Source organism: Macaca mulatta, chromosome 1 (assembly GCF_049350105.2).
Source record: "Macaca mulatta isolate MMU2019108-1 chromosome 1, T2T-MMU8v2.0, whole genome shotgun sequence".
In the NCBI taxonomy this organism is placed as follows: Eukaryota; Metazoa; Chordata; class Mammalia; order Primates; family Cercopithecidae; genus Macaca; species Macaca mulatta.
In genome coordinates, this window is record NC_133406.1 from 20,172,166 (window position 1) to 20,183,791 (window position 11,626).

The 11,626-nt window shown below is 46.3% G+C and overlaps 1 long non-coding RNA gene across 10 annotated transcripts in view; it reads right to left on the reverse strand.

Annotated features, from left to right (window-relative positions):
• Positions 1 to 9,148, reverse strand: part of LOC114678952 (uncharacterized) — a 56,206-nt gene extending 47,058 nt beyond the window's left edge. For 2 of the 10 annotated variants that reach the window (XR_013411820.1, XR_013411825.1), the window contains exon 1: positions 8,298 to 9,139. This is a non-coding gene — a long non-coding RNA (uncharacterized LOC114678952). Of the gene's footprint in view, positions 1 to 8,297 lie in introns of all 10 variants that reach the window. The other 8 variants (XR_013411822.1, XR_013411803.1, XR_013411823.1 and 5 more) reach the window with 8 other exon arrangements.
• Between the last annotated feature and the right edge of the window lie 2,478 nt (positions 9,149 to 11,626).

An 11,626-nucleotide genomic window follows, 5' to 3' on the forward strand; every position in this document is an offset into this window, starting at 1 on the left:
TCCGCCGCCAAAGAAAGAAGAAGTAAAGACTAAAAGGCAGAAATGAAATCCACAGGCAGATAGCCCAGTGCACGCCCTGGGCCTGGTAGTTAAAAATCAGCCCCTGACCTAACTGTTTGTGTAATCTATAGATTCCAGACATTGTGTGGAAAAGCATCATGAAAATCCCTGTCCCATTCTGTTCCATTCTAATTACCAGTGCATGCAGCCCCCAGTCATGTACCCCCTGTTTGCCCAATTGATCATGACCCTGTCACACAGATCTCCATAGAGTTATAAGCCCTTGGACAGGAATTGCTCACTTGGGGAGCTTGACTTTTGAGACGCAAGTCTGCCGAAGCTCCTGGCCAAATAAAGCTCCTTCCTTCTTTAACCCGATGTCTGAGGAGTTTTGTCTGTGGCTCGTCCTGCTACATGACTACAGCTTATTATCTTAGCAGTGACTAAGAGTTGTCACGCATTCTAAAGTAAATGTACACCTCAAGAATCTAAACATAACAGAGGAAAGGAGAACTACTCTACTGCCATTCACAGACATGTACTCAGAAGGAATGGTTTTTGTCTTAAAAACGTAACTGAGAGAGATAGGGCGAGATTTGTTAAAAGATGCAAATTACAACCAGATGAGAGGAATAAGTTCTAGAGTTCTATGCCACTGTAGAATGACTGTAGTTAACAGTAATATGTTCTGTAGTCTCAAATAGCTAGGATATTGAATGTTCCCAAAACAAAGAAGTAAATGTTTGAGATTATGGATATGCTAATTACCCTGATCTGATCACTGTACATTACATGTATGGAAACCTCACTATGTACCCCATGAATATATGCAATCGCAATGTGTCAATTCAAGTATTTTAAAATGTAACTGAGTTCTTACAAACAGTGACTTGGTCATTCCCAAGCTTTGGCTGCCTGGTCTTCGTATTGCTGAGGAAAAAGTCTTGAAGAATTGCATGACTCCATAAAAAGCTGGTTTCTCATTCCTGGGAGACCCCAGGAGGTACAATTGTGAAAAGCAGATGAGAAGGAGGGGCTGATTTGTATGAGAGCAGACAGTCCCAGCTCTGTATGCTGGGAGCAACCTTGCAAATTAGAAAAACGTTTCTCTTCTCCACATAGGCTTTATCACCATACGGATTGAAGTTGTCTTCTCAGCTTTTGCAGAAAGACAGTCTGAAATCATGGGACACACACTGGCACTGGAATGACTGAGCCCCAAGCTCCAGTGTGAGAGCAGGGTAATTTCACACCCACAGCAATTCCACTGGCTGATGAATAGAAGCCTTCATGTCCCACCTGCTTGGCCTGTGGTGATGATTAAATGAGACAATGCTTTTTGCATGTTTAGCACATAACCTGGATGACAATACACTCAGTCAGGGACTGCTGCTATTAATAGATGGTGTTATTAATAGGAACTTGCCCCTGCTAATCTTCACCTGTTATCTGTTATTCTTTAATAGGAGGGCAGCTTCAGTTCCTTTGCCTTTCACTTACTTTAAGTGAGTGGCCTATCAATTGCCTTCCTGCTCACCTAATTGTTCAAACAAAAGAGCCCTTTGAACCTGCACCTTTGTAGCAGGAAAGAGAAGAGCTTTTGCTCCAGGCCAGCTCTTCTCTTCTGGAGGGCCTTGCTGAGACCAGCCTTGAGCCAGGTCACTGTGACTCCCACCTCAGGCCTCCACACCCCTGGAACTAACAATGCTCATTAGTTGCAGTGCCTACCTGGAGAAGAAGACGTTTATCACTTTTGCATTTTCCCATTATGTTTATAAACTTCCTTCAATGGAATTTCTTTTTTTTTTTTAATCATTTATAAACACATTTGAGCAAAATAGTCTCACAAATAGAAGAAAAACCAAAAAATGGTTGTGCAGCCAGAACCTGGAGAGGTTCCTATGCGGTTCTAAGAATTTTTAGTGGTGTTTATGGACGGTGGAGACTTCTAGAATGGTGGTGTGAAGGTGGCTCACTGCAGCCTTGACTTCCTGGACTTAAGCAATTCTCCCACCTTAGCCTCCTGAGCAGCTGGGACTGCAGGCATACATCACCATGTCCTCCTCCAAAAGTGCTGGGATTACAAGCATGAGCCACCGCACTTTTTTAAAAAGAGAGAATTTTTCAAATTTGACCCAGATTCCCAGACCCCCATTCTATTTTAGCAAATGAAAACAAAGCCTGGGAATCTGCCTGCTAACAAGAAACCGGAATGGTCCTTGATACAGTGGCTGTGGCCTACACCTTAGGAAGCACTGTGGTCAGTGCAAGCCTCTTAGGGGAAAGCGAGAGGACCCAGAAGGGCAGCAAGGTTCATGTGAGATTTTACAGAGGAGTTGCTGGAAGAAGCAGGAGGTAGGCAGGAGAACTGATGGGCAGAAAATGAGAGAAGGGAAGAAGGAAGGCTTGAGTTTGTGAATGTGAGACATCTCTTCATCTAAGTCAAGAAGGAAGAAGTCAGGTGCCCAAGAGGAATATGCACAGAGTAGAACAAATTTCTAAGGGCAGGAAAGAAAACTCACAGAGTTCAGATAAGAGTGAGGAACATGGAGAAAAAGTAGGAGTAGACAGGGTGAGAAGTGGCACAGGCAGCGAGGAAGACGGGAAACTCTGCCAGGCTGCAGACAGGCTGGCTGTGTTCAGATGTGGGATTTGCAGTGGAGCTAACCCAACACCTACAGGACCAGATAGGACACACTGTGCCTTCCTCTCCCCAAAGAGGAAGCATATAGGGGTTTGGAGTGGGTTATTCCTCTGTCCCCCAGCCATGACGTACAGGAAGAGATAGGAATAAGATTGTAATTTATGATTTGCAGTTATCATGAGCATGAATTTGTTTAGGATCTCAATTGGGATGCCTGGGAAATAACACCAATCATGTATCAAGTGCTAGATGCAGTACAAATAACCTTTCAACAACGTCTTGGGTTAAATCTTATTATACCCATTTCCAAATTTAAAAACCAAGATTGGAGTTGCTTATGATTTCACATTTGTTCAGACAGTGGCAACTCCCATACTGGACACACATTTCTCCCTTATTAAAGCTCAGGTTCCTTTACCATCGCCCCTATAGAGAGGGACCTGCCCAGGGTGCCAGGAGCAGGGAAGGGGGGCCCAGCAGGGAACATAGCCTTTTGTCTTCCAGAGTCAGTGAACAGGCTGGCATCAGCCCCTCAGGCTGAGCTCATGAGATTCTAGATAGCAGCTTTGTTGATGACTCACCCACCTCACAGTGATAATGTCACAGTCTTGCTGAATAATGCAGCACAGAGCAGGGGTCAGGGCTGCTGCCAGGGTCCCTGCCAGAGTCCCAGGACACAGTTGGGAGCTTCACAGTTAGCCAAGAAAAATGGGTCAGCCCTCTCCGCTCATCCTTCCTCCCTCCTCCTGCTGGAATGGGGCATTGTTTCTCCTTTCTCTGTCACTGTCCTCAGCCAGTGCTTAGAGTGGCAGACAGAGTGGTCCTGACCGCAGGCCACAGGCTGAGAGCTGTCCACAGAGACTACGGTGTTTGGCCAAAGGGGGCTTTCCAGGAGGGCTGTGTGAAAACCCAGACCTCTTATTAAGGAAAGATTTGGGGTGGGAAGAATAGGCTGGAAGTGTGTTCATCTCTTATCCAATAAGTATTATTGAGTGCCTACTGTAGGCTAGGATTCCCGGGGGTCAGGGACACAGAGCAATTGAGACCATCTGCTGTGGAATCTCGTGTTTCATTCACTCTTGTGGCCCTACACTTGAAACGGTATCTGACACATGTAGGCACTTGGTAGGTCTCTACTGAATAAATGAATGACAGGCTTGGCTCCAGCCTTTATGAAGCTCACAGTCTATGGCAGGCAAACGTATAATCACACAATTAATTCACTCTGATGGTGATAGAATTATGAAGTGCAAGGTGAGTTGCAATTATTTTGAAAAGCTTTAAAAGATTTTTGCTTGAGTGACATTTCTTTTGAGAGTCTTCTCAGTTTTGATATGAGAAAAAAATCTTAAAAGTTAGCATAAGTCTTAGGTGGAATTGCAGCTATAGACAGACAATTCAGCATGCTATACGCTAATGCGAGGACAAATGCCTTTCCGTTTCTGTGAGAGAAAGAAAAAATAAACTCAGCTTCTCCTACTATCCTCTCATAACAGGATACTTCTGTGACCTCTGTCACCAGTGTGTGAGTATTTCTCCCCACCATGCAAGCAAGCAATTCTACAGATTTTCCAGTGGACACTAGCTGGATGTCCTTGAATTCAATTCAATTCTGTCACTATCTGCCTGAAGATAGCATCTGATCTCACAGGTTGAGGGCTCAGTCCCACAAGACCTCCACCACTTCTGATGCCAATCACAAGCCCCAGGTTATTTTACTTGTGGTTTCTGACTGACTGGTTATAAATCTGGGTTCCTGTGACCCTGTCCTTGGATTTGATTAATTTGCTAGAGCAGCTTGCAGAACTCAGAGTCACGTAGCTGTGTTTACTCATGTATTATAAAGGATATTATGTAGGATACCGATGAAGAGAGGCACAGGACGAGGCATGTGGAAGGCACTCAGAGCTTCATGTCCTCTCCTGGTGTGTGAGCCTCTAGAAACCTCCATGAGTTCAGCTGTCTGGAAGTTCCCTGAATCCTGTACTTTGGGGTTTTGTGGAGGTTTCATTATGTAGATATGATTGATTAAATCATTGGCCATTGATGATCAGCTCAACCTTCAGCCCCTCTTCCCTACCCTTAGGTTAGGGGTAGGGGTGAAAATTCCAACCTTATAATCACATGGTTGGTTCTCCTGGCCACCAACCTCCATCCCGAGGCTATCTAGGGGCCCAGCCAGAGTGGCCTGATTAGAACAAATGATGCTACTAGCACTCCTATCTCTCAAGAAATTCCAAGGATTTTAGGAGCTCTGTGTCAGGAACTGAGGGCAAAGACCAATATGTGTACAGTCATATGTGAAATAATGACATTTCAGCCAAGGACGGGCCATACATATGATGGTGATCTCAAAAGATTATAATGGAGCTGAAAAATACCTATCCCTTAGCGATGCATGTCATGGTTGTCATAATGTCGTAGTGCAATTACTTTATTTTTTAATAAATTTAGTGTAGCTAAAATAAATTTAGTGTACAGTAATGTAATGTCCCAGGCTCTTCCATTCACTCACCATTCACTCACCACTCACTCACTGGCTCACTCAGAGCAACTTCCAGTCCCACAAGCTCCATTCATGGTAAGCACCCTAGACAGTGTACCATTTTTCACCTTTTTTAAATTTTTTTTTTTTTTTTTTTTTTGAGACAGAGTCTCACTCTGTGGCCCAGGCTGGAGTGCAGTGGTGCAGTGATGTGACCTTGGCTCACTGCAACCTCCACCTCCCAGGTTCAAATGATTCTCCTGCCTTAGCCTCCCTAGTAGCTGGGATTACAGACACACGCCACGATGCCCAGCTAATTTTTCTACTTTTAGTAGAGATGGGGTAGCACCATGTTGGCCAGGCTGGTCTCAAACTGCTGACTACAAGGGATCCACCCACCTCGGCCTCCCAGGTGCTGGGATTATAGGCGTGAGCCACCACGCCCAGTCCCAGTTTTCATCTTTTCTAACCACATTTTTATTGTAGCTTTTCTGTGTTTAGACATGTTTAGATGCACAAATACCACTGTGTTATAATTGCCTACAGTATTCAGTACAGGAGCAATAGGTTATCCCATATAGTATAGGTGTGTAGTAGGTTATACCATCTAGGTTTGTGTAAGTACTCTCTATGATGTTCAAACAACAATGAAATCACTTCATGACGCATTTCTCAGACTGTGTCCCCATCATTAAGCAATGCATGACTGTACTCCTTATTATTCCACAGTGGCAAAAATAAAACAGAGGAAAACAAAACTCTGTGTGTGTGTGTGTGTGTGCATCCAAGTCTCTATGTCTGCACAGAGTAAGGGTCCATGGCCCTCATCAATAGCATCTCATGGGCTTTGGATCAGGCATTTGTCATTTGTAATATGTCCCCCCCCTTTCTAGTTATTGCTGGGTAAACCAGTTCAAAAACGCTCATTTCTGCCTCATTCTTCATTCTCTAGCCTCACACCTCTCCAGGATGGTCAGAGGCCACCTTAGATGGTCCTGGCCTGCCCTGCACTAACTTCCCTTACTCTCACCCCATGAACCCTTTGTGAAGAGTAGACTCTCTCCCTCCGCTCCACTGCCTCAGCGACTTAGCTGAGTTCATGACCATTTACAAAAATAAACAACAAATATAGTGGGCTGTGGGGGGAGACAACGCACTTTGGAGCAAGAGGATCATGAGTCATGGTTTGCCTATTTCTCTGAATTCTAGTCTTGATCAAGTTACTGAAGCTCCCTGTGCCTCACTTTTTTCATCTGTAAACTGGGACTGATGGTATGTATTATCTACCTGACCTGGTTGTTGAGGAGATAAGCCCAAATTGGAGCAGGCGTACAAAAGGCCAGGAGTGAGAGCAGATTGTGCTCGAGGGCTGGGACACAGCAACTCCCCCGACAGGGCCCTGACCATGGCAGGGAATATAGACTCATGACCAGCCCCACACCCCAGAAGAAAGTCAGATGAAAACTGAGATCACTTATTTTCTAAGGTCCTTCTTTCCTTGGGGAGTGACTATTTGCATGGCCAGTGTAAGAGTGAATGGATTCAAACAAGATAATGGGAACAACTGCGGAAGCTTGGTCCAAACAAGTTGAGTTGACCTCCTTAAGTGTAGCCTCCTGCGGTGATAGGGCACAGGAAGTGAGGCGAATTGTTGCCTCTTTGTCCAGTTAAAGCTGAGTTACCTCTCAGAGAACCCTTTAGATCCTGGGATGAAAGGAGCTAGATTTCTTTCTGCCCGCGATTCTAGAACACCGACCCTGTGGACACACCTTTTGTAAAACTGCCAAACAAAACCACATGGAGTATTTATAACCAAGGAAAAATGGCTCGGACCTCCCTTCCCTCAGATAGCAGGAGCGTCTTACGTAAGGGGCACTCAGTGGTGTTCACAGAGCCAACAGCATGAGTCACTGACCCCTGAGGTCATTCTGGCTCTTCTCAAAGCAAACAAAGTCCTGCTTTATAGATACAGGTAAGAAGTGAAAGAAAAAAGAAAAAGACAAAAGTTAAGAATCTGAAGGCACCCAGTGAGCGGTGGGGACAAACACATTCTCTGTTCATTGCTGGATTCCCAGTGACCCTCGCAGAGGCAGCACATTAATGGTTCAAGGCCTTTGCACCAGCGTGTGATGTAATCGCCACAGCTCAGCAGTTTGCTGAAGGAACCACCCAGTCACTTCTTACAAGTACATGTGTATCCATGGTGCAAATGCTCTCTGTGCCTGTTCCCTGGGCACAATTCACAACAGAATTTAGAACTGCACCCAACACGCCTCCCTGCACTAAATATCCGTCATTGCTGGTGTGTGGTTCTGTCACAGAAGCCCCTAGGCTATTCAGAAACTCTCAGGAGGTCAGAAGGGCTCCCTTTGTCCAGAGCTCTGATTAAAGATTAACAGGCTGGAGTCTTTGGGCCTGGAAGGGCCTAATGTAGGCTGCTGTCTCCTCTCCAGGGTGAAGGAGCTGTGTGGGGCAGGCCCAGCGCCCACTGGATGACGAGAACAAAAGCCACCACACCCAGAGGCAGGATCCAGCATCCTGATCCCAGCTCTCCCTAACCTTCTCGGGGCCTCTGTTTCCTCAGCTGTGACATAGTGGGGTTGAACCTGACTCCCAGAGTACATGAGAGAGGAGGTTTGCGAGGGAGTTGGGCTGGGGTCTGGCCTGCTGCTGGGGCCCTGAGCCCTGCCTGCCCCATGGAAGCACAGCAGTGCAGCCCACTTCTCTGTCTGTCAGGGCCTCCAGCCTTCCTCTTCAAGGTTGCTGAGGAAGTTCCAGTGAGTTCCATCAGGAAGGTGTGCTGGGGAGGGATCGCAAATGGCAGATGCAAACACTAAGCCACAGGAAGCTCCCCATGGGACCGCCAAGTGAAAACTGAACTTGGCCTTGCTCAGGGGGGCAGCCTGACATGTTTTGTTTGTTTGTTTGTTTTTTGTTTTTGAGACAGAGTCTTGCTTTGTTGCCCAGGCTGGAGTGCAGTGGCACGATCTCGGCTCACTGTAACCTCCGCCTCCCGGGTTCAAGTGATTCTCTTGCCTCAGCCTCCTGAGTAGCTGGGATTACAGGAGCCTGCCACCACGCCCAGCTAATTTTTGTATTTTTAGTAGAGACAGGATTTCACATGTTGCCCAGGCTGGTCTCGAATACCTGACCTCGTGATCCACCCACCTTGGCCTTCCAAAGTGCTGGGTTTACAGGCGTGAGCCACTGCGCCCGGTCACCTCTTGGGTTTTTATGTTCTGTGAGAAGTTTTGTTGTTTTCTTCTTTTTAACGAGAGGATTTATGAGAATTCCTGCATTTTAACATCTATCCTGAGACGGAGATGGAAGGCATTCTGAAACTACACGTAATCCAGAAACGTGAACTTCCACCTCGTACCCAGAGGCCTCGCCCAACATCAGGTGCTCTCAGGCTCCAGATCCACTTTCAGTCAGGAAAACAAATGAAAATACAAAACCAAGCAACTGAGTGAGCCATCTCTTAAGGACTGAATTATCGGGCATCTATACTGCTCTTTGCCCATTTTTCTTTCCCAGTCAGCGACGTTGCTTACACTACACATAAGATAAATGCAACCTGGAAATGCAGCCTTCCCATTTTTGTGCCAAGCAAGTGGAAGCTTCGCCCTGCTGCTATGTGGTCCTGACACACATACTTCCCAGTCAAAAACAAATAAAAACAGAAATGGCTCCACCAGCACTAAATAAAACACCATATATCTCCTTTGGTCCAATCACCCCATCTCACGTGGCTGAGCGACGCTGGCAGAGCCTGGACCCCTGGATGCTGGGTAACCGCAGCAGAGATTCTCTCGCTCTGTAAACAGGCTGCAACCCGAGGAATGAATGTGCGCCTTCTTCTAGGGCCGCTCCTACCCTTTGCTTGCACAGCCTCTCTCTGTGCTCTGGTTCATTACAATGCTGAAGTCACTCTGCTTATCAGGGACCTTTGAGCTGCAGAGCACTGGCAGAGGCTGTGAGGAGGGACAAAAGAAGCAGACTGTATTTCTGGCCCTGAGGAGTCTACCTTCTAAGGAAGAAGAAGCAGGTAAAGTGCATATAAAAGATAATATATTACAACATACATAAAGAAATGCAAACTTCTCTGCTGTGAACAATACTCTCAAGCCCTGGGGGCTATGGGATTAGTGAACATGTCGACCGGGTAACTCAAGGAAAGCTTAGCGGGGTGGTGAATCCATCAGTGATCCTACTAGCACAGATAGTCAGGTGCAGACACTCCAGTCAGTAAAGGCTTGCCCTCCAGTGCGCATGCTAGTGCAGGCATCCCAGGGTAGGAAACCGTAGGCGGGTTTGTTGCAGTAGTGTGGGAAAGAGAAGTAAGAAACAGGGGTGAGCCACGGCAGAGGACTTACCCATGCAGAACATCAGTGTCCATTCACACATCTGTCCCTTTAACAAATGTGTATTGCCTGTTCTGACACTGACATGGGCATTCATGCACGCTGACAAGTCTGGCTAATTCTGATAGGCAATCAGCAACCAAGCAATGATACAGTCAGAGTAGCATTGGAAGAAGAGATTTTTGAGATGACATGAAGAAAGGCTTAGAGGATAATAGAAGCTGGAAATGAAAACTCAGAAAATAACAAGACTTAGGTGGGTTTTATTTAGGAAAAAAATTAATGACACAAAACTTACAGAATTTTGGCCTCATTGTTTTGTGGTATTTTTAATCAGCTTAACATGTTAGAAATAGACACATAACATGCTACAAGAAAATAGAGAGGACCTGGGCTTGGTGGCCGGAGCTTGTAGTCCCAGCTACTTGGGAGGCTGAGGTGGAAGGATCCCTAGAGCCCAGGAGTTCAAGGCTGTAGTGTGAGATGATCATGCCTCTGAACAGCCACTATACTCCAGCCTGGGCAATGTAGTAAGACCCCATCTCTTAAAACAAAAAAACAGAGTGAGGTAGGTATTCACTAATATTAGTTTGTGAAAGGCATAATTTTTTTCCAGCAAATTCAGTAAAACCTAGAGACCATAACCTGGGGTACTATCCAAAATGGTCGTAGATCCCACACGCTGTCCAACCACCTACCAACTCCACCCTACAGTCTTCCTAACAACGATATGGTTTGGACGTTTTGTCCTCTCCAAATCTCATGCTGAAATGTGACCTCTAGTGTTAAAGGTGGGCCTAGTGGGAGGTGTTTAAGTCATGGAGATAGACCCCTCATTATTGTCTCGGTGCTGTCCTCATAGCACTTAATGAGTTATCACTGTATGGACTCACTCAAGATCTAGTTGTTTAAGAGATCCTGACACCTCCTCCCTCTCTTTCTTGCTCCCTCTCTCACTATGTGACATGCCCTTGCCTTCCCCCAGGATGGGAGGCTTCCTGACACCTCACCAGAAGCTGAGCAGATGCTGGTGCCATGCTCGTACAGCCTGCGGAACCATGAGCCAAAGAAACCTCTTTTCTGTATAAATTACCCAGCCTCGGGTATTCCTTTATAGCAAAGCAGAATGGACTAAGATAACAAGCTAAAAGCGAAACGAAACAGAGACAATAGCTACTGGCTGAAGGAAGAGTCAACTGTCATGTTTGGAGCGTGAGTTAAGCCTTCAGAATAACCACATGGCCCTTATTTCATGGCACTGTCTTAAAGTACATGACCATACTCCCAGAAGCTTCCACCAGCTGGCTTCTCACAGCCTTCCTTCACTGTTGCTGTGCTCACCTTCTGGTCTGCCCAGCTCCGATCTGTCAAAGACCCCACAGGCACAGACAGCATGGTCAGGGCTGAGTGGCTGCCACACCTTGACCAAGCCCGCAGCACCAAATTTGACCCAAGCAGTGTCCCCTGAGCCTGCTCACATCATGTGGCAGCCTTTTGTCTGCCTAAAGATGTTTCTTCAAACTCTCTCTGGCAAAGATTCACTCAGGAAAGGCAGCTGCCTCTCACTCTGTCAGATGCTATGTTCTGAAACACATTGGCCAAGAAGCGCTATACGTGAAAATGCCTCGCAGGGCTCCATGAGCTTACGAGCTGCAGGAAAATAAAACAATATTTTAACAGGCTTTCCAGCCAACAGGGATCCTGGGACTCTTATATTAGGATCCATGACTAATCCTGTCAAAACTAACACTGGCTAGAACAATATTTAGCCAGAAAAATTGCTGAAATCTGCCAGTGTGTGGTCCTCCGTTTAAGGACTCCTCAGGCTATTATACTGGGCTGGGGTTTGGGGAGCAGAGGGCTTTTCAGAAAATGTTTTACCTTACATGGAACAATTCCTGATGTATCCCAAGAAAAATCCCGTTACCAACCCAGAGCCAGGCTGAACATTGGCAGGGGTCTTTCAGGCATTCTCTTTGGAGAGGGCAAACTGAGGTTTCCCCGAATGACATGTTAATTTTGTTCTTACAGCCTTGGGGTTAGCAAATTCTGTCGTGTGCCAAGATTCCGAGCCTTATCCCTGAGCCATAGAAGGGAGGCAGGGAGGGGAGTGGCCATGGCTCCTCCCAGTGA